This window comes from Eptesicus fuscus, chromosome 5 (assembly GCF_027574615.1).
Source record: "Eptesicus fuscus isolate TK198812 chromosome 5, DD_ASM_mEF_20220401, whole genome shotgun sequence".
In the NCBI taxonomy this organism is placed as follows: Eukaryota; Metazoa; Chordata; class Mammalia; order Chiroptera; family Vespertilionidae; genus Eptesicus; species Eptesicus fuscus.
The window spans coordinates 108898700-108920497 of NC_072477.1; the positions used below are offsets into that span (position 1 = coordinate 108898700).

Consider the following 21798-nt stretch of genomic DNA (forward strand, 5'->3'; position numbering starts at 1 on the left):
TGATTTTACAAGTTTATTCCTAATATTGAACCTAAAATGTCCTTTAACTTGGGGTCAGAAAGCATAAGCTTAATATCACAATTTTTAATCAACGGAGTTCATTAGAATGTGTCATAACCTTAATGAGGAAATTAGGGGGAGAGAAGCAGAGAGGAAAATATGAAAATTCTTTACCCAGTCTATTTCAATGAAATGGTACAGCAACAACCCCTTGGGAATGTCTGTGAACTTCAAAAAATTCTAAAGTGAGGCAGTCTAAATAAATATGCCAGGGAGAATAAATTCTCAAAGGGAAAAAGCAGAGGAAGATCAACCTAAAGTCTCTAGATAGGTTAAGAGGGGGAGGAGTAATCCAGTAGCTATCATTTACCAGACACTTTCTACACAGCACTTTAGATCTTTATATGACTCATCCAATCCTGACAACAACTCTAGAAATAGGTGCTATCATATATACTTCTACCTTATATGCAGAGAATGACATTTAAACGAGCTCACTTGTTCATCATAGATCACAAAGACTAAGAGCTGAAGTGTTAAAACCAATCCTGGTTTCTAGTTTAAAACGTCTTAGGTCTTAGTTTAGCCATTAGGAGTACTAGTCCTGGCTGTGCCACTTACTAATTATGTCACCTAGTTCTCTCTCACTAGTTCCTTTTCCTCTCCTTCTGAGGAATTTTAAGAGTGTGGAGTGCTATCAACTGTAAGACTATGAGGTCAAAGTTCAGATACAAGTCCACACTTCACTGATACAAGTCAAGTCTGAATGGCCTCATCCTTATCTGTTTACTTCAACAGATGTGCTGCCTCAAAGGACATAAATACCTCTCACTCACCTCTGTGCTGCCAGAGTTCTTTTTTATACACTTTGTTAGTTTATTCCCACAAACAATCTATTAGGCAAAATGGCAATGACAGGATTAGAAGTTGGGGCGATGGTTAAAAAGAGCCAGGGTGAGCACGACTGGGGTGAGGAGACCAAGATGAACTCCTTTAGTTAAAAAGGACCCCTGGGATTCCAGTGTAGGAGAATGGGTATTTAGGTGTCATTAACAGAGAAAGAGACAACAAATTGAGGGAGAGATGGTAAATTTGGTTTTGAACATGTGTCTAAAGGAATGATCCAACCTCCACAAGAGAACTGTATAAAAAGCAATTGGAAACGCGAATCTCTGATTTTTGTAAACTTGTTAAATTTTGTTTTCATTTTAAAATATATTTTATTGTTGATAGTATTACAGATATCTCCCATTCCCTCCACCCTCCAGGGCTTCACTACCCTACTGCCTGTGTCCATGAGCTATGCATATAAGTTCTTTGGTTTATCTCTTCTCATCCCTCCAACCCCACATCGAGGTGTGTCAGCCTGTTCCATGTCCCGCTGCTTTGGTTATTTTGTTGGTCAATTCATTTTGTTCATTAGATTCCACAAATAAGTGAGATTATATATTTGTCTTCCTCAGTTTGGATTATTTCACTAAGCATAATATTTTCCAGGTCCATCCATGCTGTGTCAAATGGTAAGAGATCACTTTTTTTTTTACAGCTGCCTAGTATTCCATTAGTGTAAATGTCCTACAGCTTTTTGTAAAATTTACAGTCACTAAAACCCTTAAGAATGGCTCGAAGAGTGGCCTGAACACAGTCTTGCTTTGCTGCCTCGTTTCTGTGCCTGTCCAGAAACACACAAAGCTGTCTCCAAGTATGACCCAACTCACCAAGCTAAATTTCCCCAACTATCTGATGGCTGGAGAAGAGAGGAAGTTTGTAATGAGAGGCAATAGATCAACTGTCGCCAACCTTTTGAACCAACAGTTGGCGACTGCTACAATAGATCATACTAGACTAAGATTTTGAGTACAAAGACCTTATGTTCAAAACTTGACTCTGCCACTCCCTAATAATATAAAACTGGGCCAGTCACTTAGCCTCCCTACCCACATCCCAGGCTGATATGAATGAGATGATTATAAGTAAGAAAAGTACATATGGAAGCACACGTTACTACCACATCAAGTCTAAATGGCAACAAACACTAGAATCCTATCTAATATTAGACAAATATGCAAATTGACCATACCTCCAACACACCCACAAGCCACGCCCACAAGCCACGCCCATCATCCCATCAGAGCGAGTATGCAAATTAACCCAAACCAGGATGGCTACAGACACAGAGAGCAAGGTTTCCTAGGTAACAGAGGAAGCCAAGCTTTCTGCCAGCTGTTGCAGGTCTAAGCCTCCACTCAAGCTACAAAGTTTCAATTATAGAAGGTAAACAAATTCAAACAAATGGGGCAGAATGGAGCTTGAGAGAGCAGGCCAAGGTTGCCGCCAGCAACAGGGGAAGCAACGCTTTCCACACACCCTGGCCGGGCCCACCCGCTTAAGGCAACAAAGTTTCAATTATAACCCCAACACAAATGGCTGCCGGCCTCGGAGGGAGCCCCAGGCTTGGCTCTGCTCCAGGCTACAAAGTTTCAATTGTAGAAGGAAAATAAATTCCAGATACCAGGGCCTCCGCTTGCATTGCCAGGGGGCGTGGCCGGCCTGCAAACCACCACAGGCCCCTTGCTCAGGCCGCCCCACGCCCCAAGGGTACCCCACCTGATCAGGGACACCCTTCAGGGCAAACCAGCTGGCCCCCACCCCTGTACCAGGCCTCTATCCTATCTAATAAAAGAGTACTATGCAGATTGATCATCACTGCAACACACAATATAGCTGCCCCCATGTGGTCAAAGATCCTGCCCCCATGTGGACACAAGATGGCCACCACAAGATGGCCAGCAGGAGAGGGCAGTTGGGAGGCACCCGGCCTGCAAGGGAGGGCAGTTGGAGGTGATCAACCCTGCAGGAGAGGGCAGTTAGGGGTGACCAGGCCGGCAGAGGAGGGAAGTTGGGGGCAAACAGGCTGGCAGCAGAGTGGTTAGGGGTTGATCAGGCTGGCAGGCAGAAGCGATTAGGGGCAATCAGGAAGGCAGGCAGGCAAGCAGTTGGGAGGCAGCAGTCCTGGATTGTGAGAGGGATGTCCGACTGCCCGTTTAGGCCCGATCCCTGCAGTTGGACATCCCTTGAGGGGTCCCAGATTGGAGAGGGTACAGGCGGGGCTGAGGGACAACCCCCCTCCGTGCACGAATTTCGTGCACCGGGCCTCTAGTATTAGGTATAAAGGCAACTAGGAAGGGAATTAAGTAGGGAGGACTAGGTGATGGAAGTACATAATAGGTGATAATAGAAAAAATGACTCCGAGATTAGCTTCCTGAACTTCTATAGCACACGTGTAATTCTTTAATGGCATCCTGCATTTCCCACTTATATTTTTTTGTGTTCACATTGTATCACTTGTACTAACCTGTAAGTCCCTTGAAGATAAAATCTGTATCTGTTTTATGCCTCTGTATATTTTAAGTAATAAGTATATATTTATTGAATAAGTGGAAGAATATTCAGGGAGGATGTTAGTGCAGTGGTGATCACTGTTTCTAGAATCTCATTACATAAAGCAATCTTTTTAGCTGATAGTATATACAAATAATATTTTTATAATGATGTTATAATTTATCAGTTATACAGAAAAGTATAAATAATTCTGGATCATCATAAATGATTCCTAATTAGCCATGGGAAAAAACACCATGTTTACTGCAGTGCTCATGTTCAATACCCACTTATCCCCAGACTAGGTCAACTGTTAATATTCCATGCCTGGCTGAGCAGGTAAAGGAAACAGTCTTATGTAACCCCAGAGAATCAAATAGGCAGTTAAGTTATACCAGGATCAATGGCAAGATTATGTAGATTGGTTTGAGAAAGTCAACAAATCCTTTTTCTTTAAAAAAAATTTTTTTTAATTGATTTCAGAGAGAGGAAGGAATAAGATAGAAACATCAATGATGAAAGAGAATCATCGATTGGCTGCACCCAACCTGGGCATGTTCCCTGAGCGAAATGGAACTGTGACCTCCCATAGGTCAACGCTCAACCACTGAGCACACCAGCCGGGACCCCTCTTCCCTTTTTGGCATCTAAAAACTGGACAAAAAACTGTAAAAAACTAGGACCTGTCTTCATCCAGGATAAGGCAGGTCCTAGAAGCCAGTGGCTTTGCTGATACTGCCAAAGGGGACTCATTTGATGTAGAGCTTGGTCGGCAAACTGAGGCTCGTGAGCCACATGTGGCTCTTTGGTCCCTTGAGTGTGGCTCTTCCACAAAATACCACGGCCTGGGCGAGTCTATTTTGAAGAAGTGGCGTTAGAAGAAGTTTAAGTTTAAAAAATTTGGCTCTCAAAAGAAATTTCAATCGTTGTACTGTTGATATTTGGCTCTGTTGACTAATGAGTTTGCCGACCACTGATGTAGAGCATTATCAGTTCAAGTGGCAAGTAAACAGTACTGGTTGGTCTGCTAGCCTGAGGTTGTAATTTGTAGGGGGTGGTAGTGGTGGTGGGGAGGCATTGGGTAATAGACTAATTGGAGATTTAATAGGGAGTTTGGTGAGGTGAAAAAGTGATAAGAAGGCTTAATAAACTCTTCATATGTTCCAGTTAATTGAAAGCCATGTGTCTGTGCAGCAGAGAGAGGAGCGGGCCCAAGCCACCCTCACATCCTTGGCCTGTAGAACCTATGTCTACTAGTATGTTTGGAGGGAGTGAGAAAGCCTGGCAGAAAGCAAAAGCCTAGGAAGACTAAACAGTGACCTGAATTTTTAATGCATTCCCCAAACCACACACAGATCCATCACCTGAATGGAAGGCTTACTTCTTGAGCTACTTGAACACAATTTCTGACTGACATTTGGCTACACACGAATGTATACAGACACAGGGATCACCGCTAGAAAACTAGGCAAGCTAAGCAGAAACATCAGTGGTTGCACGCTGTGGGAAAGACGTCTCAGATTTTGCCCAGGCCAGCTACTACACAAACAAAAAAGAACAACTGCCCAGGTACTATGATATATTATATAAAAATATCCAATATCCAACAAAAAATTAAGAGACATGCAAAAAACAAAAACAAAGTGTGGCCCATACTCAGGGAGTAAAAAAGGCAGTCAATAAAAATGTCTTGGAGAGTCCTCAGATATTACATTTAATGAAGACTTCAAAGCAGCTATTAAAATGTGTTTAAAAAAGAAAAGGAAATAATCAGGAACTACGCAGGGTTTGAGATTTTACTTTAAGAGTTAACAAGACAGTTATTACTATGGGTGCTGGCAAAGGCACACGTCTTCATCAGAGACAAAGAACTTTATTACTCAAGGCAATGGCAGCAGCCAGTGCCTCTTGTTTGTTTTGTGAGTTTGCCATGCCCCCAAGTCCCATGAAGTACATGCAAGGGCCCAGTATGGATGCCTACACATGCAGTAGGTTGTTACAAGAGAAGGACTTGAGGGATTTACCACTTTTATTGCAAGGGAAAGCAACCTCCTGCCCACTCATAGAATGGGCCTGCTGTGGATATCTCACTTACGTCTGCTGTGGTCAGAAACATACTTTGTATAGTTTCAGTCTTTTTAAGTTTATTAAGACTTATTTTGTTTCCCACCTTATGGCCTATCCTGGAGATGGTTCCATACAGTATGTGCCTAAGAAGAATCTATACCTGTAGCTGTTGGGTGGAGATTCTATAATGTCAGTAAGGTCAAGATGGCTGACAAGAGTTGTTCAAGTCATTGTCTTCACGATCAGAAAAGTGTAAACAAGGAACGCAGAAGACTCATGAACCGTCAACAATTTCCTGACCAAATAGTCTCAAAGTAAATCTTTACTAATATTTACTGACCTTTAAGATTGTCTGTTACCAGAATTGCCTGCCTAAGGGCAATATGTGTATCCAAAAGTGAATAAAAGGTTGGCAGGGCCTGGGCACCAGTGCAGTCCTTCTTCTTGCGTTGGACTCTCCACCTGGCCCCCCATTATTTCCAAATTATTATTTCTTCTCTTGTCTCGTCATTTGCCGGCGACCCTTCTCCAGATCCTGAGCCCTAAGCCACTAGGGATATGGCCACTCACAGTCATAATACTCTTAACTTTTTCTAATTGTTTTAGCAGTTTTTAAGAGTGTGATATTAATATCTCCAACTATTATCATTGAATTGTATATTTCTTCTTTGAATATAACAATTATATATGCATGTGCATTTAACAACAGAAATCTGGGAAAATCCCAAATATTTGGAAATCAAACAATCCATTCCTGAATAACTCAAGATCAAAGAAGAAATCAAAAGAAAACACTTTAAAATATTTTAATTGCATGAAAATACAAGATATTAAAAATTATGAGCTGTACCTAAATCTGTGCTTAGAGGGAAATTTAAATACCTTTATCAGAAGTCTCACATATATTACCTAAGCTCATACCTTACCAAAGAGTATATCTTAAGTGTTCTCATACACACAGAAAAAGGTAATTGTGAAGTAAAGGGCTGTTAATTAACTTGACTGTATGAATCCTTTCACAATCATCAAATCATCATGTGTCTAATTTAAATATACTACGATTTATGTGTCAATTATTCCTCAATAAAGCTGGGAAAAAATTTAAATTTTAGCCAAGTTATTAAAAAATATATGAGACTGACTAAAAAATTAAGAGATGATTTAAGTTACAAAAATCAAGAATCAAAGGAGACAATACTACCAACCCTATATTAAAAAATTATAAGGGAATATTATAAACAAATTTATGCCAATAAATTAGACAACTTAAGAGGAAATAGAAACTTCCTCAGAACAACAATAACAACAACAACAAAACAACAAACACAAACCTACTCAAGAAGAAAGAAACATAAGTCTGTTCAGAACTATAATATATAGAGAAATTTAATTACTAAAAAAAAAATGTTCCTATAAAGAAAAGTCCAGGAGAGACAAAATGGCGGTGGAATAGACAGACGTGTTCCGAGCCTTGTCCTGGAGCAGATAGAATGAACAGCTGAGACGAATAACATCCAACCCGAATTGGCGAAGGAGACTAATTGGGTGAGACAGTTTGCAGCCGGGGAAAAGGTAAAGTCAAGGATCTGGGCAGGAGAGTCTGCCAGACCTCTGAGCCCAGAAGGTCAGAGGGATCCCACACAGCACCAAGCCGCATCCCTGGGGACAGGCACAGCATCTGACTGGGGAAAGAAGGGCCACAGGACTGCTGGACCGCAGGGGATTCTAGAACTGGGTCCACAGTCACAAAAGGCTGAGCCCAGAGGGTGCAGTCTGAAGGGCTGGCCAGACCGCGCAGCACCGGCAGGAGAGGAGCGCGCAGAGGGCCAGTCTTTCCCCTCTCTGTGGCCTGAGCCTTTCTCCACTGAACCTAGTTCATAGGACCTTTCGGATACGGACACTCACCCGTGACTGAGGTGCGGGAGAAGATGCGGACTCTTGGAGTCTGGGGAGAGGAGGGGGTCCAGGAGAAGTGGCAGCGAGTCTGGCGCTGAGTCATACCTGAGCCTGGGACCTAGGCAGCCATTTTATCCTGAAGAGATAGCCCCTCCCTCCTGTTTCCAGGCAACCAATATAGCCACCCCCAGATCCCACCCTGAATGGCACAAAGGATTAAAAAAAAAAAAAGAATCTAAATAGTCCCTGAGAGTCCAACGGGACTGGCCTAAAGACAGTACAGAAGACTGGGATCTTAAGCCAGCCAAAGGAATGACACTTCACTTTTTCATTTTTCTTTTTTTATTATTATTTTATCTCCTTTTTCTTCTTCTTTTTTGTTTCCCAGTTTTTATTTGTTGCTTTATTTTCCATTTCTTTTCCCATTATTTTTCCATCACTCTATTTTATTTTATTATTATTTGCAATTTTAATTTTTATACCATTTTTGAAATCAACTTTTTGTAAATTTATAATAATAACAATAATAATAATAACAATTATTATTATTACTAGAAGCCTGTTGCACGAAGTTTCGTGCAATAGACTTTCCTTCACCTGGCTGCCAGCACCAGTTTTCCGCCAGCACCAGTTTTCATCTGGCCACCCGCCGATCGGAGCACCTCCTGAAGGCTGAGGGCGGGACTCGGGAGGCGCTCTGATCTGGGGGTGGCCAGAGGAAAACTGGTGCTGGCGGGAAACTGGTGCCTGCAGCCACCTGCGTCTTCTGCCGTGGCTGCATCTTCCTCCGGCCCCATGGGTCCTCGCGAGTCCCCGCCCCCCGCTCCTACCACGAGCCAATCGGCCACCCTGAGTCCCGCCCCCTGCGCCTCCAGCCGGCCCAATCGTGGGCGTAGCGGAGTGATGCAATTTGCATATTACCTTTTTATTATGTAGGATTGTTACTTTCTTTTCATTCTCTTTCTTCTTATCCACCCATCCCCTTTCTACTTCCTCTACACTGAACCGAGGACCTCCCCATATTCATCCAATTCTTAACCTTATTTTCTGTATATAAGCTCAGCCTCTACAGATTCTGCCCCCACCCTCTTTGCTGGGTGTTTGGTGTTTGCATATTTTTGGTTTATCTATTGGTGTTTTCCCATATATATGTATATATATATTTTTTCTCCTTTTTCTTTCTCTTTGATATCATTTGTGCTCTCTTTTCTCTTCCCTAATTCTCTTTTCTCAGATGGTAACTTATAGTGGGGTCATAGGTGCTGTGAGTATATTCGTGAATTGTTCCCTTTGTGTTGTGTCTTGTTGAGGTGAATTTCATCCTGTCTGGCCAGGAGCTAGAGAGCGAGCCACATTAACCAGACACCTGGAGAGGAACTCCATCCACAAACGGGTCAATAACACCCCAGACACAACTACAGAGACAGGAAGAAGTCGGCAGTGGGGGAGAGAGCATGAGTGAGAAGGGAGCAAAAGAGGAGCGTGTGGTCATGTGGGGTGTGTGTGTGTGTGTGTGTGTGAGTGAGGCACAGTTAGATCCCCAGGACCTTCGGGGGCAGGCTAACCAGGCTCGCCTAACTAGGCAGCCTCTGCTACCATTGCAAACAGTACTGGGAGGCCGGCTCTTCCTCAGAGGCCTAGCCTTTTTGAAGGGGAGAGCTGCTATAACTGGGAGCCCAGCCTCACCTCCACCCAGGGTGCCCTCAGAGAACATCTGGGACTCTACAGCCACCCCCTGCCAGGGACCTGCTACCTCGGCTGTGGTCCCACGGTCAACGAGTCTCCAGCCACCCTGGGCGCAGGCTCCTGTGAGTTCTGAAGCACGCTCCCTTCTGACCGGCATGCTTTAGCCCAGGGCACTGCGACCACACTAGTGGCAGACATGTGAGCAGCCCACTGCTGTCCAAGGAGCAGCAGCTCCACGAGCAGCCCGCCCAGGCCTAAGAGCAGCAGGCTCACGTGGCCTGCCCCATTCCAAGGAGCAGCAGCTGTGTAAGTGGCCCACTCACCCGTCCGAGGAGCAGCAACGATGAGAGCAGCCTGCCCAATCCGAGGAGCAGCAGCCGCAAGACGCCCACAATTGAGGAGCGGCAGGACTGCGCAGCCCGCCCCCATCCGAGGAGCAGCAGCTGTGTGCAGCCCGCATCCTGTACCTGTCTGAGGAGCAGCAGCTGCGTGAGTAACCTGCCCCTGTCCGAGGAGCAGCAGCCGTACGAGCAGCCTGCACCATCCGAGGAGCAGCAGCTGCGTGAGCAGCCCGGCCCTGTGTGAGGAACAGCAGCACCGCAAGCAGCCCACCCCCATCCAAGGAGCAGCAGCCACCTGAGCAGCCCCCCTGGACGGAGGAGCAGCAGCTGCACAAGCAGCCTATCCCCATCCGAGGAGCAGCAGCTGTGTGAGCAGCCCCCCTGGACGGAGGAGCAGCAGCTGCACAAGCAGCCTATCCCCACCCGAGGAGCAGCAGCTGTGTGAGCAACCCGCCCCGTATGAGAAACAGCAGTGCTGTGAGCAGCCTGCCCCGATTCGAGGAGCAGCAGCCGCCCAAGCAGCCTGTTCCAGACCGAGGAGCAGTAACCACACGAGCAGACCACCCATGTCCTAGGAGTGGCAGTCTTGCGAAGCCCACACCGGTCCAAGGAGCAGCGGCCACACACAGCCTGCACCTAACCAACAAACAGCAGCTGGGTGAGTGGCCCGCCCCCATCCACGGAACAGCAGGTGTGAGCAACCTCCCCCACCAGCCAGAGGAGACACCCCTGCTGTGAACAGCACCCACCAGAGGAGCCACTGGCAACTGAGGAGCAGCCACTTCAGCGACCTCCTGAGGAGCAACTGCAGCCCAAGGAGCCACTGCCACCCAAGGAGCAGCCCCTGCACGACTCGACACCTAGATCAGTCGGTGAGACCAAAAATGGGTAGACAAAGAAACCCCCAAAGGAAAGAAAAGGAGGAATCGCCAGAAAAGCAGCTAAGCGAAACAGGCAGCAATATGTCAGAAAAAGAATTCAGAATGTCATACAGTTCATAAACTGGATGGAGGAAAAAAACAACAACTTGTGTAAGAATCAAGAAGAATTGGATGAAAAAATCAGTAACTTATGTAAGAATCAATTAGAAATGAAGAGTGATATATATGCAATAAAAAACAATGTGGAAAGTTTCAACAGTAGACTAGGAGAAGTGGAGGACTGAATTAACAAATTAGAAGACAGGGAAGCAGAACACACTCAAACTGAACTGCAATTGGAGAAAAAATTTAAAAGACAGGAGGAGAGCCTAAGAGAGCTATGGGACAACATGAAACGAAGCAACACACTAATAACAGGGGTGCCAGAACAACAGGAAGAGGAACAGGGGTTAGAAAACCTATTTGAAGAAATAATGTCAGAAAACTTCCCTGATGTGGGGAAGAAAAAAGTCACACAAGAACAGAGAGTACCAAACAAGAAGAACCCGAAAAGACCAACCCCAAGACACATCATAATTACAATGGCAAATGTTCAGGACAAAGAGAGGATCTTAAAGGCTGCGAGAGACAGAAACTTACATACAAGGGAGCTCCCATTAGATTATCAAATGATTTCTCAACAGAAACACATCAGGCCAGAAAAGAATAGAAGGAAATTTACAAAGTGATGTAAACCAAGGGACTGAACCCAAGAATACTCTATCCAGCAAGGCTATCATTCAAAACTGAAGGTAGAATCAGGAGCTTCACTGACAAAAAAAGGCTAAGGGAATTAATCACTACCAAGCCAGCAATGCGAGAAATGCTAAAGGGACTGGAATAAAAAGAAGAAATAAAAAGGTAAGAAAGAACACAGGCACAAAAAAATAAAAATGGCTACAAACAATTACCTTTCAATAATAACTTTAAACATAAATAAACTAAATGTTCCAATCCAAAGAAAACGAGTGAGTGAATGGATAAAAAAAAAAAACCAACCCGTATATATGCTGTCTACAAGAGACCCATCTCAGAACAAGGGAATCACACAGACTGAAAGTGAACGGATGGAAAAATATCTATCAGGCAAATGGAAATGAAAAAAAAAGCTGGGGTAGTAATTCTTATATCTGACACAATAGACCTCAAAGTGAAGGCCATAACGAGATAAGGAAGGCCACTTCATAATACTAAAGGGATTGATACAACAAGAGGATATAACCCTGATAAACATATATGCATCCAATGCAGGAGCACCCAAATACATTAAAAAAACTCCTGGAAGATATCAAGGGAGAGATAGACAACAATACAATCATAGTAGGGGACTTTAATACACCACTGGCATCACTGGATAAATCCTCTAGACAAAAAATCAGCAAAGACACAGCAATTCTAAATGACTCACTAGATCAGATGGACTTAATTGACATCTTCAGAACATTTCACCCCAAAGCTATGGAATATACGTTCTTCTCAAGTGCACATGGGACATTTTCAAAAATAGACCACATATTAGGTAACAAGTAAAGTCTCCCCAAATTCAAGAAGACTGAAATCATATCAAACATTTTCTCAGACCACAATGGAATAATATTAGAAATAAACTACAATAAAAAGAGCCCCCAAAATTCAAACACTTGAAAACTGAATAGAATGCTATTAAACAGTGATTGGGTTACCAAAGAGATCAAAAAAGAAATAAAAAATATCCTGGAAACTAATGACAATAAAAACCCCAAAACCCAAAATCTATGGGACACAATGAAAGCAGTTCTGAGGGGGAAGTTTATAGTGCTGCAGGACTACCTCAAAAAACAAGAAAAAATGGTAATAAACTCTCTTAGTCCTTTTTTGTCTGTGATGCTCCTGATTCCACCTTCAATTTTGAATGATAGCCTTGCTGGATAGAGTATTCTTGGGTTCAGTCCCTTGGTTTACATCACTTTGTAAATTTCCTTCTATTCTTTTCTGGCCAGATGTGTTTCTGTTGAGAAATCATTTGATAATCTAATGGGAGCTCCCTTGTATGTAAGTTTCTGTCCCTCTCTGGCAGCCTTTAAGATTCTTACTTTGTCGTTGGTGTTTGCCAACTTAATTATGATGTGTCTTGGTGTCGGTCTTTTAGGGTTCATCTTGTTTGGGACTCTATGTGCTTCTTGGACTTGCATGTTTTTTTTCTTGCCAATATCAGGGAAGTTTTCTATCATTATTTCTTCAAACAGGTTTTCTATTCCTTGCTTCTCTTCCTCTCCTTCTGGTACCCCTATTATGCGAATATTGTTTCGTTTTGTGACAAGCTCCCTTAGGCTCTCCTCTTGCTTTTTAACCCTTTGCAATCGCTTGTTTTCTCGATTCCTTTATTCTACTCGGGATTTAATTTTTTAAATACCCCAGATTTTACAAAGCGCGGCAGTAGAATAAAAAACTGGAGTTTCTTTTCATACAAACTTATTTATTTGGATTTTTTTATATTTCAAATTACTGATACATTCAAAGAGTATAAAAAGAGCTGCTACTGATGCTAACCGTGTCGAGTCACACTCGACATCCGAGTGCAAAAGTTTAAGTCTTCTTTCCAGTTGCTGCTGTACTTGTTTTTTCGTACCATGTCTTCTAATTCGCTGATGCGGTCCTCAGCCTCTTCTAGTCTACTGTTTAAGCCTTCCATTGTGTTCTTTATTGCAGCTATGTCGTTCTTAATCTCCTCTTGGTTCCTTTTCATGTTGGTGACATTCTCATTCAGCTCCTTATAATTCTCATTGAGTTGTGTGTATATGTCATTCAGCTGTTTAAACATCCTTATAACCATTACTTGGAATTCTTTATTTGATAAGCTGCTAGCCTCAAGTTCATTTAACTCCCCTTCTGGTAATTCCTTTTTCTTTCCTTTGGGTATTGCTTTTTTGTCTTCCCATGTTTTCCTGTAATGTTTTAGTTGTAGATCCAATTGCTTTGCTATCAAGGTTCTTTTGGGGATGGTGCTACTGGTGTGATCGCTCAGGTGTCCTGGGATTGGTAATCTAGTGTAGCTCCCCACTTGAGCTATTTGGGTTCTCTTGATGTAGGCCTGCGAGCTTGAGAGGCACAACTGCGGTGTCTAGAAGTCAGCAGCCGTGGAGGGGAGTGTCTCAATTTTTGCTGTCTTGTACGCGTGCCCAGTGGAGACTCACAGTGGCACCCAGGAACCATCTGTTGGGGTGATGGGGCTCAGGGGACCTGCAATCTGGAAAGGCGTGACTGTGGTGTCCAGAATTCTGTAGTTGTGGGGTGGGAGACTCAGCTTTTGCTGCTGCACCTGTGGTGGATAGGCGCTCACTCCCAGTGGTGGCTCACAGGAGCACACTGAAGCACTCTAAAGGGCCCTAGCAGTGTAGCTGCGTAATTGAGGCGACTGTGGGCAGGTATCCAGGATGAAGGAATTCAGAATTTCTACTGCCGGGGTGGGGAGTGTGCCCCTGTTTGTCCAACATCACACCCAGGGAGAGCTCACAGTGGCTCCCCGAAGCGCTCTGTGGGTAGATGGGCACAGGGTGCCTGCCTGTTGGAAATTCGCATCTGTGGAGGTGCGTTTGCCGGCACAGAGCTCTGATGCACCCTGAGGGGTCTTGGCACTGAGGTTGAGCAGCTGGGGTGAATGTGGGCAGTTATTCTAGAAGAGGAAATTCAGAAATTCTACTGCGGGTCAGCACGCCCTTGCCTGTGCAGAATCACACCCCGAAGTGTCTCACAGCTGCTCCCCCAAGTGCGCTGTGGATAGATGGGTTCAGGAGTTCTGCTCCTTGGAAATGCGCTTGTGGAGGTGCATTTGCCTGCGCAGAGCTCTGAAGCACTCTGAGGGGCCCTGGCACTGAAGTTACACAGCTGGGGTGTCCGTGGGCAGTTATTTAGGAAGAGGGAGTTCAGAATTTCTTCTGCAGGGCCGTGTGCCCTTGTCTGTACAAAATCACACCCATGGGGGCTCCCAGTGGCTCCCAGGTGCTGCCTATGGAGTGGTGTGCCCTGGATGCCTGCATGCTGCAAACGTGCTAATGTGGTGTCTGAAGTTCTGCCGCTGGGGAGGGGGAGGTTGCACTTACTGGTGCCAAGTGGTGCACCTTTGGAGATGGAGGCCCAGGGTCCACGGGTCTGCAGGTGGGGCAGCAGGATTTTGGCTGGAGTGGCTGCTGGGTTGCGGGGCAGTTCCAAGGCCTGTCTGGTTGGTGGTGCTGATGAGTACCTACAAAAGGCCGTTCTCCCCTTCAAGATGGCGTGGGCTCCGTACTGAAGTCCCGCAGTCCGCAGCCTGGGGAGTGCCTGCAGGGGTGGTAGTCTTCCCTGTCCAAAGAGCCCTGGTCTGCCAGCCTCTGCTGATCCTACGGGGATTTAACTGTCCCTCACTCACTCACACTCACCACACAGATTCACACACTCTCCTGTCATCCTCTCACTCACTCACTTCCTCTCCCTCACCTCTGTCCTGCCAGCCGCCATCTTCAAGACCTCCGCTGTTATCTTTTTCAATCAGGAGGAAGACACAAGCTGCCGACTGCTCTGAACTGCTCTGAACTCCAGTTCCAGGCGAGACTCTGGGGACCCAGACTCATATGGGGAGAAACTGGACTGTCTGGCTTCAGGCGGAACTCGAGGGCAGCTTTCTCTCAGAGGTGCTTGCAGCGATTACAGAGGGACACTGAGACCCGGGGGCCTCTTAGGGCAGGGCTGAAGATCAGTTATAGCTATTTGCTCCACCCTGTTAATTCCCTGAGACCTCACCCCACCCAAGCTGTATACAGAGGCTTTTGCATATGAATGGCCTGGCCCTTTGCAATCTAAAATTACCTAACAAATTGCAGCTGCGTCAGAGCACCAGAACTTCAAAAAGAAGGTCCAAGGCCCCACAGCAGCTTGCATTGCTTCATAGCTGGGCCTCATCTGGTCACTTCCAAACCCCAAACAAAGAACAGGAATCTGCAGATCTCTCCGTAGCTCCTGCTGGGTGGCCTTAGGCAGAGGCTAAATTTGCACCTCCTTGGAGATCCAAGAGCCAGTGTACCCAGTGGTCAGAGTGGGACCATCTAGATTACAACTCCTCAGATTCATAAGGACACACTCAAGGGGCAGACTCTGTGAGCACCAAAGCCCCACTGAAGCAAGTCTTGCCCCATAAGGGTGTCTCCAGCACAGAAGTTCTCCCAGCGTAGACACAGCTGATCCTCACAGCCAATTGGCCTGGAGGTCAATTCCTCCCAGTGATACCAACAACAATCAAGACTTAACTACAACAAGGCTGTGCACACAGTCCACAAAGGGGTGCACCACGAGTGTCCACCTCAGGTAACTGGGGAGGCTGAGCCACTGGGCCCTAGAGGACACCTAGCACACAAAGCCACTCTATCAACTCAGGGAAGCAGCCAAAATGCGAAGATAAAGAAACAGGTCACAAATGAAAGAAATGGAGGAAAGCAAACGACTGGATATAGAGTTCAAAACCACGGTTATAAGGTTTTTCAAGAATTTTCTAGAAACCGCCGATAAATTTAGTGAGACGCTCGAGGATATGAAAAAGGACCAAGTAGAAATTAAGCATACACTGGCTGAAATAAAGAATAATATACAGAGATCCAACAGCAGACTAGAGGATTACAAGATTCAAGTCAAAGATTTGAAATACCAAGAAGCAAAAAACACACAAACGGAAAAGTAAAAAGCAAAAAGAATCCAGAAATATGAAGATAGTGTAAGGAGACTCTGGGACAACTTCAACCATACCAACATCTGAATTATGGTGGTGCCAGAAAAAGAGAGAGAGCAAGATACTGAAAACCTATTTGAAGAAATAATGACGGAAAACTTCCCGACCTGGTGGAAGAAATAGACTTACAAGTCCAGGAAGCGCAGAGAACCCCAAACAAGAGGAATCCAAAGAGGAACACACCAAGACACATCATAATTAAAATACCAAGAGCAAAATACAAAGAGAGAATATTAAAAGCAGCAAGAGAAAAACAGTTAGTTACCTACAAGGGAGCACCCATACGATTGTCAGCTGATTTCTCAACAGAAACTATGCAGCCCAGAAGGGAGTGGCAAGAAATATCCAAAGTGATGAATATTTATCATCTTAATAAATAAATATTTATTACTTATCCAAAGTAAGAACCTACAACCAAGATTACTCTACCCAGCAAAGCTATCATTCAGAATTGAAGGTCAAATAAAGAGCTTCACAGATAAGAAAAAGCTAAAGGAGTTCATCACCACCAAACCAGTAGTATATGAAATGCTGAAAGGTATTCTGTAAGAAGAGGAAGAAGAATAAAAAGGTAAAGATAAAAACTATGAACAACAAATACATATCTATCAACAAGTGAATCTTAAAATCAAGTGAATAAAAAAATCTGATGAACAGAATAAACTGGTGAATATAATGGAATCAGGGGCATAGAAAAGGAGTGGACTGACAATTCTCGGGGGGAAAGGGGAGTGGGGGGTGCAGGAAGACACTGGACAAACATCGTACACCTATGGATGAGGACAGTGGGGGGGGATAAGGGTAGAGGGTGGGGTGGAACTGGGTGGAGGGGAGCTATGGGGGGGGGTAGAGGAACAACTGTAATAATCTGAACAATAAAAATTTATTTTTTTAAAAAAATGACATCTACATAAAAATCTAAATTAATAAATGTTCCTGGATGAGGAGACAATGACTACTAAGATGAAAAGCTTCTCTTAAATGTACCAGTAATAGGAAAACAAAAGACCTAAATAGCCAAAACAATTCTGAAAAAGAAGAAAAGGGTTACATTACTGGCATATAATAGGCATACAGATCAATGGAAGACAAAAGTCTAGAAATAAATTCCTATGTTTGTGGTTAACTGGTTTTTGGCCTAAGTGTCAAGAAATCTCAATGTGTGAAGAACAGTTTTTTTTAACAACTGGTGCTGGTACAACTATGTATCCATATGCAAAGTAATGAACTTAGGTCCTCACTTAACACCATGCACAAAAATTAACTCAAAATGGCACACAAACTTAATGGAAGAAAGTACAGGAGAAAGTCTTTGTGTGTATTCTTACATATGAAAACAAATGCAAAAGATGTAAAAGAAAAAAACTGATACTGAATTCTACTCAAAATAAAAACTTATGCATTTAACTTACATGCATATATACATAACCCATAGACACAGACAATAGTGCTGTGAAGGCCTAGGGAGGGGGCAGGAGTGCAGTGGAAGGGGTTCATGGGGGGGGGGGAAGGGACATCTGTAATATGTTCAACAATAAAGACATATTAAAAAATAAATAACAGCAAATTTTAAAAAACAAAAAAAAAAAACTTACACATTTTAAGAAAAACGCAACTAATTGACAAGTCAAACCACAGACTGGTAGAAAATATTTCCAAATTATATATCTGATAAATGACTTGAATATATAATTTACACTGCATATTCAGAACCAGAGTAAGTAATTAACTCTTATAAATCAACAAAGCAAATAACTCAATTTAAAAATGGGCAAGACTTAAACAGTCTTTTCACCAAAGAAAACATACAAATGGCTAATAAACACATGAAAATGTGCTCAACATCATTAGTCATTAGGGAAGTATGAATTAAAACTACAGGGAGCCTGGCTAGTGTGGCTCAGTGGCTGAGTGTTGACCTATGAACCAGTAGGTCATGGTTCGATTCTTGTCAGGGCACATGCCCAGGTTGTAACTTGATCTCCAGTGTGAGGTGTGCAGGAGACAGTCAATCAATGATTCTCTCTCTCCCTTCCTCTCTGAAATCAATAAAAGCAAACAAGCAAATAAACTACAGAGAAACGACTACATACCCTCTAGAATGGTTATAGTCAAATAGGATACACAATATTAAGTGTTAGCAAGGATGTGGAAAAACTGGAATATTGGTGGGGATGTATTAAGTCTTTCAATGGATGAAGATGAATTGTCTCCATTTATTAGTCAAATCTTTAATATCTTTTAAAATGTTTTAGTTTTCTGTGCATGAGTTTTACACTCCTTTTGTTAACTTTATTCCTAAGTATTTTATTCTTTTAGATGCTGTTATAAGTGAAATTTTATTAATATCAGTCTCAGATTATTCACTACAAGTATACAGAAGTATAAATGATTTTCATATACTAATGTTGAGTATTGCTGAACTCATTATTATTTTGTTTGCCAGGGGAAAACAGTACTTATTCTACACCGATAAAGGGAAAACTCTTCCTTACAGTGGAATGACAACTAATTAATACACAAAAAAATAATGTAGTTAGAAAATTACAATTTTGTAAACATCACAGTAAAAATGTTTTTCAGATAAGAATCATCAAAGGGTGCTAATCTAGGTGAGGCAGGTTTGATGAGAAACAGAATATCAACATGGTCTCAAAAATTTCTCCTCACAAATTAACCACTAATTGCAAAGGAAAAACAATAATTACACAGTGACTGGCCACATCTGTCCTAAGTGATCAGAGTGAACATTACAAATAAGGCACAAATGATGTTCTGTGAATCTGGATGTGACATTACTCATAGCAATTCAACCCACACTGCATAACGTGAATTTAAACATAAAGAAACATTGGGAAAGGCTAAAGTAGTGGTTGGCAAACTGCGGCTTGCGAGCCACATGCGGCTCTTTGGCCCCTTGAGTGTGGCTCTTCCACAAAAAACCACGTGCGGGCGCGCACGTACAGTGCAATTGAAACTTAGTGGCCCATGCGCAAAAATCGGTTTTTGGCTCTCAAAAGAAATTTCAATCGTTGTACTGTTGATATTTGGCTCTGTTGACTAATGAGTTTGCCGACCACTGGGCTAAAGTAAAGGATGTTCTATCTTTTAACTCTCCTATATTCTTCAGATACACTAATACTAGAAAAGACAAAGAGAGGCTAAAGAGTCATGATAAAGTTACATATGATCCTGAACTAGAAACTGTAATAAACAAACAATTGAACAACAAATGAAACTGGAAGAGGGACTGTAGAGGAGGGTACTGTTATCAATGCTAAGTTCCTGAATTTGATAACTGTACTTAGTATGCTTGTTTTTTATCAAGTACAGATATAGTATTGAAGGATAAAGTTTATGATGTCTGCAGTATACTCTTAAATGGGTCAAGGAAAACATATATAACAAGAGATAGAGAGAAAATGATAAATCAAATATGAGAAACATTTTAAAAAGTCAAAGTGCAAAACAATGTATATATTTCTTCTATTTAAAATCCTTAAAACAGAAACACATATGCATATGTAGACATATATTTCTAGGATACTAAAATTATCAGTACTCCCCAGCTAAGGAAACTTGGAGCTAAAAATATTAGGTGGTTGGTATGAGGCTATAAAGAGTTAAGTCTCTCTTTTCTCAACCTTCAGTTCTACTCCACAGGGATGTATGTGTGGGGGAACAGTATTAATAGCTTTCAGATGTTTCCTATGTATATACCCAAATTTCTGCATATATAGCATATAGAATTCTTATATCATTTTGATGGCTACATATTCTAATAATGTACTGAATAAGTGTTCTATTGATATTTAAGTTGTTTCTAATATATATTTGAATCTAGTTTGAGATTTAAAAGAATATCTTATTTCATCACTTTAACATTTACTTTAAAACTATGTTTGCACTTAATTCTATCATCTTATTTAATGTTATAGATTCTGTTTATTATGCCTTCTTTTAAAAAATATTTTATGTTGTTTTGTTTTGGGATTTTCCTTTCATCTAATAGTCTATTCTACATATGGCAATCATATTATTACTTCGACAATATGAAGATTTGTAATTCTTGTATTCTGACCTGAGTTTTAATACTAACAAAGGAGGCCACTCAAGGCATAAATATGAAATGTGAGTTGTGGAAGTCCAGATCCTGGTTAATACCTGAGAAATGTACTTTTCCCAAAGTTGGCTGACCCAACTTTTGTTTGTTAATCCTCACCTGAGGATATATTTTTTTCCATTGATTTTTAGAGAGTGGGAGGAGGAGAGACGAAAACATCGATATGAGAAAGACATATCGATTGATTGCCTCCCACACAAGCCCCAACCAAGCCAGGACTGGGACCAAGCCAGAATCAAGCCTGCAACTGAGATAGTGCCCTTGATGGGAATCGAGCCCTTGATCCTTCAATCTGCAGGGCTGGTGCTCTATCCACTGAGCCTAACCAGCTAGGGTGGCCAACCCAACTTTTAATGTATCTGGGCCACTCTCTAACTGGGTTCCTTTAGTTGATTTTAACTAAAAGTCCCAAATTGATTAAAGCATGAGAAGATACTTCCTGCCTTCACAACTATCGCTATTTATTATATTTTACATTATCCTTGTGATTTTTCTAGATATTAATAACAGCATATCCCTGAAACACTATTTAACCTTTTGCACTTGGATGTCGAGTGTGACTCGACACGGTTACATTAGAATAAAGGAATCGAGAAAAAAGCGAGTGCAAAGGGTTAAAAAACTGAAACAATCAAAACTTTATTTTCCATAATAATTTCAAAATAAAAATGCATTATCTATACTATGTATATCATCTTATCTAATAAAAGAGAAAAATGCAAACTGACCTTACCTCCTCTACACCCACAAGCCACACCCACCAGCCAATCGGGAGCAAGTATGCAAATTAACCCAACAAATATGATGACGGCCACAGAGCTGGAGCAAGCAGGAGGCTTAGATTGCCCCCAGCGATGGAAGAAGCCAAGCTTCCTCCCCACCCTGGCCAGCCTTGGCCTCCGCTCAAGGCTACAAAGTTTCAATTATAAAAGATAAATAAATCCCAGATACCAGGGCATCTGCTTGAGTCGCCGGGGGGCGTGGCCAGCCTGCAAACCACCACAGGCCCCTCGCCCAGGCCGCCCCACGCCCCACGGGAACCCCCACCCTGATCCGGGACACCCTTCAGGGAAAACCAGCCTGCCCCCACCCATGCACCAGGCCTCTATCCTATCTAATAAAAGAGTAATATGCAAATTGACCATCACTCCAACACACAAGATGGCTGCCCCATGTGGTCATAGATGGGTGCCCCCATGTGGACACAAGATGGTGCCACAAGATGGCCATCAAGGGAGGGCAGTTGGGAGGGACCAGGCCTGTAAGGGAGGGCAGTTGTGGGCAATCAGGCCTGCAGGGGAGGGCAGTTGGGAGGGACCAGGCCTGCAAGGGAGGGCAGTTGGGGGCAATCAAGCCTGCAGGGGAGGGCAGTTAGGGGTGACCAGGCCGGCAGAGGAGGGAAGTTGGGGGTGACTGGGCCTGCAGGGAAGGGCAGTTGGGGTGGGAACCAGGTCTGCAGGAGAGAGCAGTTAGTGGGGATCAGGTCTGTAGTGGAGGGCAGTTAGGGGTGACCAGGCCTAAAGGGAGGGGCAGTTAGGGGTAATGAGGCTGGCAGGCAGGCGAGAGTTGAGAGCCAGCAGTCCTGGATTGTGAGAGGGATGTCCGACTGCCCATTTAGGCCCGATCCCAGTAGGATTGGGCCTAAACGG

General features: G+C 43.3%; 1 protein-coding gene across 7 annotated transcripts in view; it reads right to left on the reverse strand.

The window, feature by feature from the left end:
* NEO1 (neogenin 1) overlaps window positions 1–21798 on the reverse strand; it is a 360999-nt gene that overhangs the window by 101018 nt on the left and 238183 nt on the right. The window lies entirely within an intron of this gene.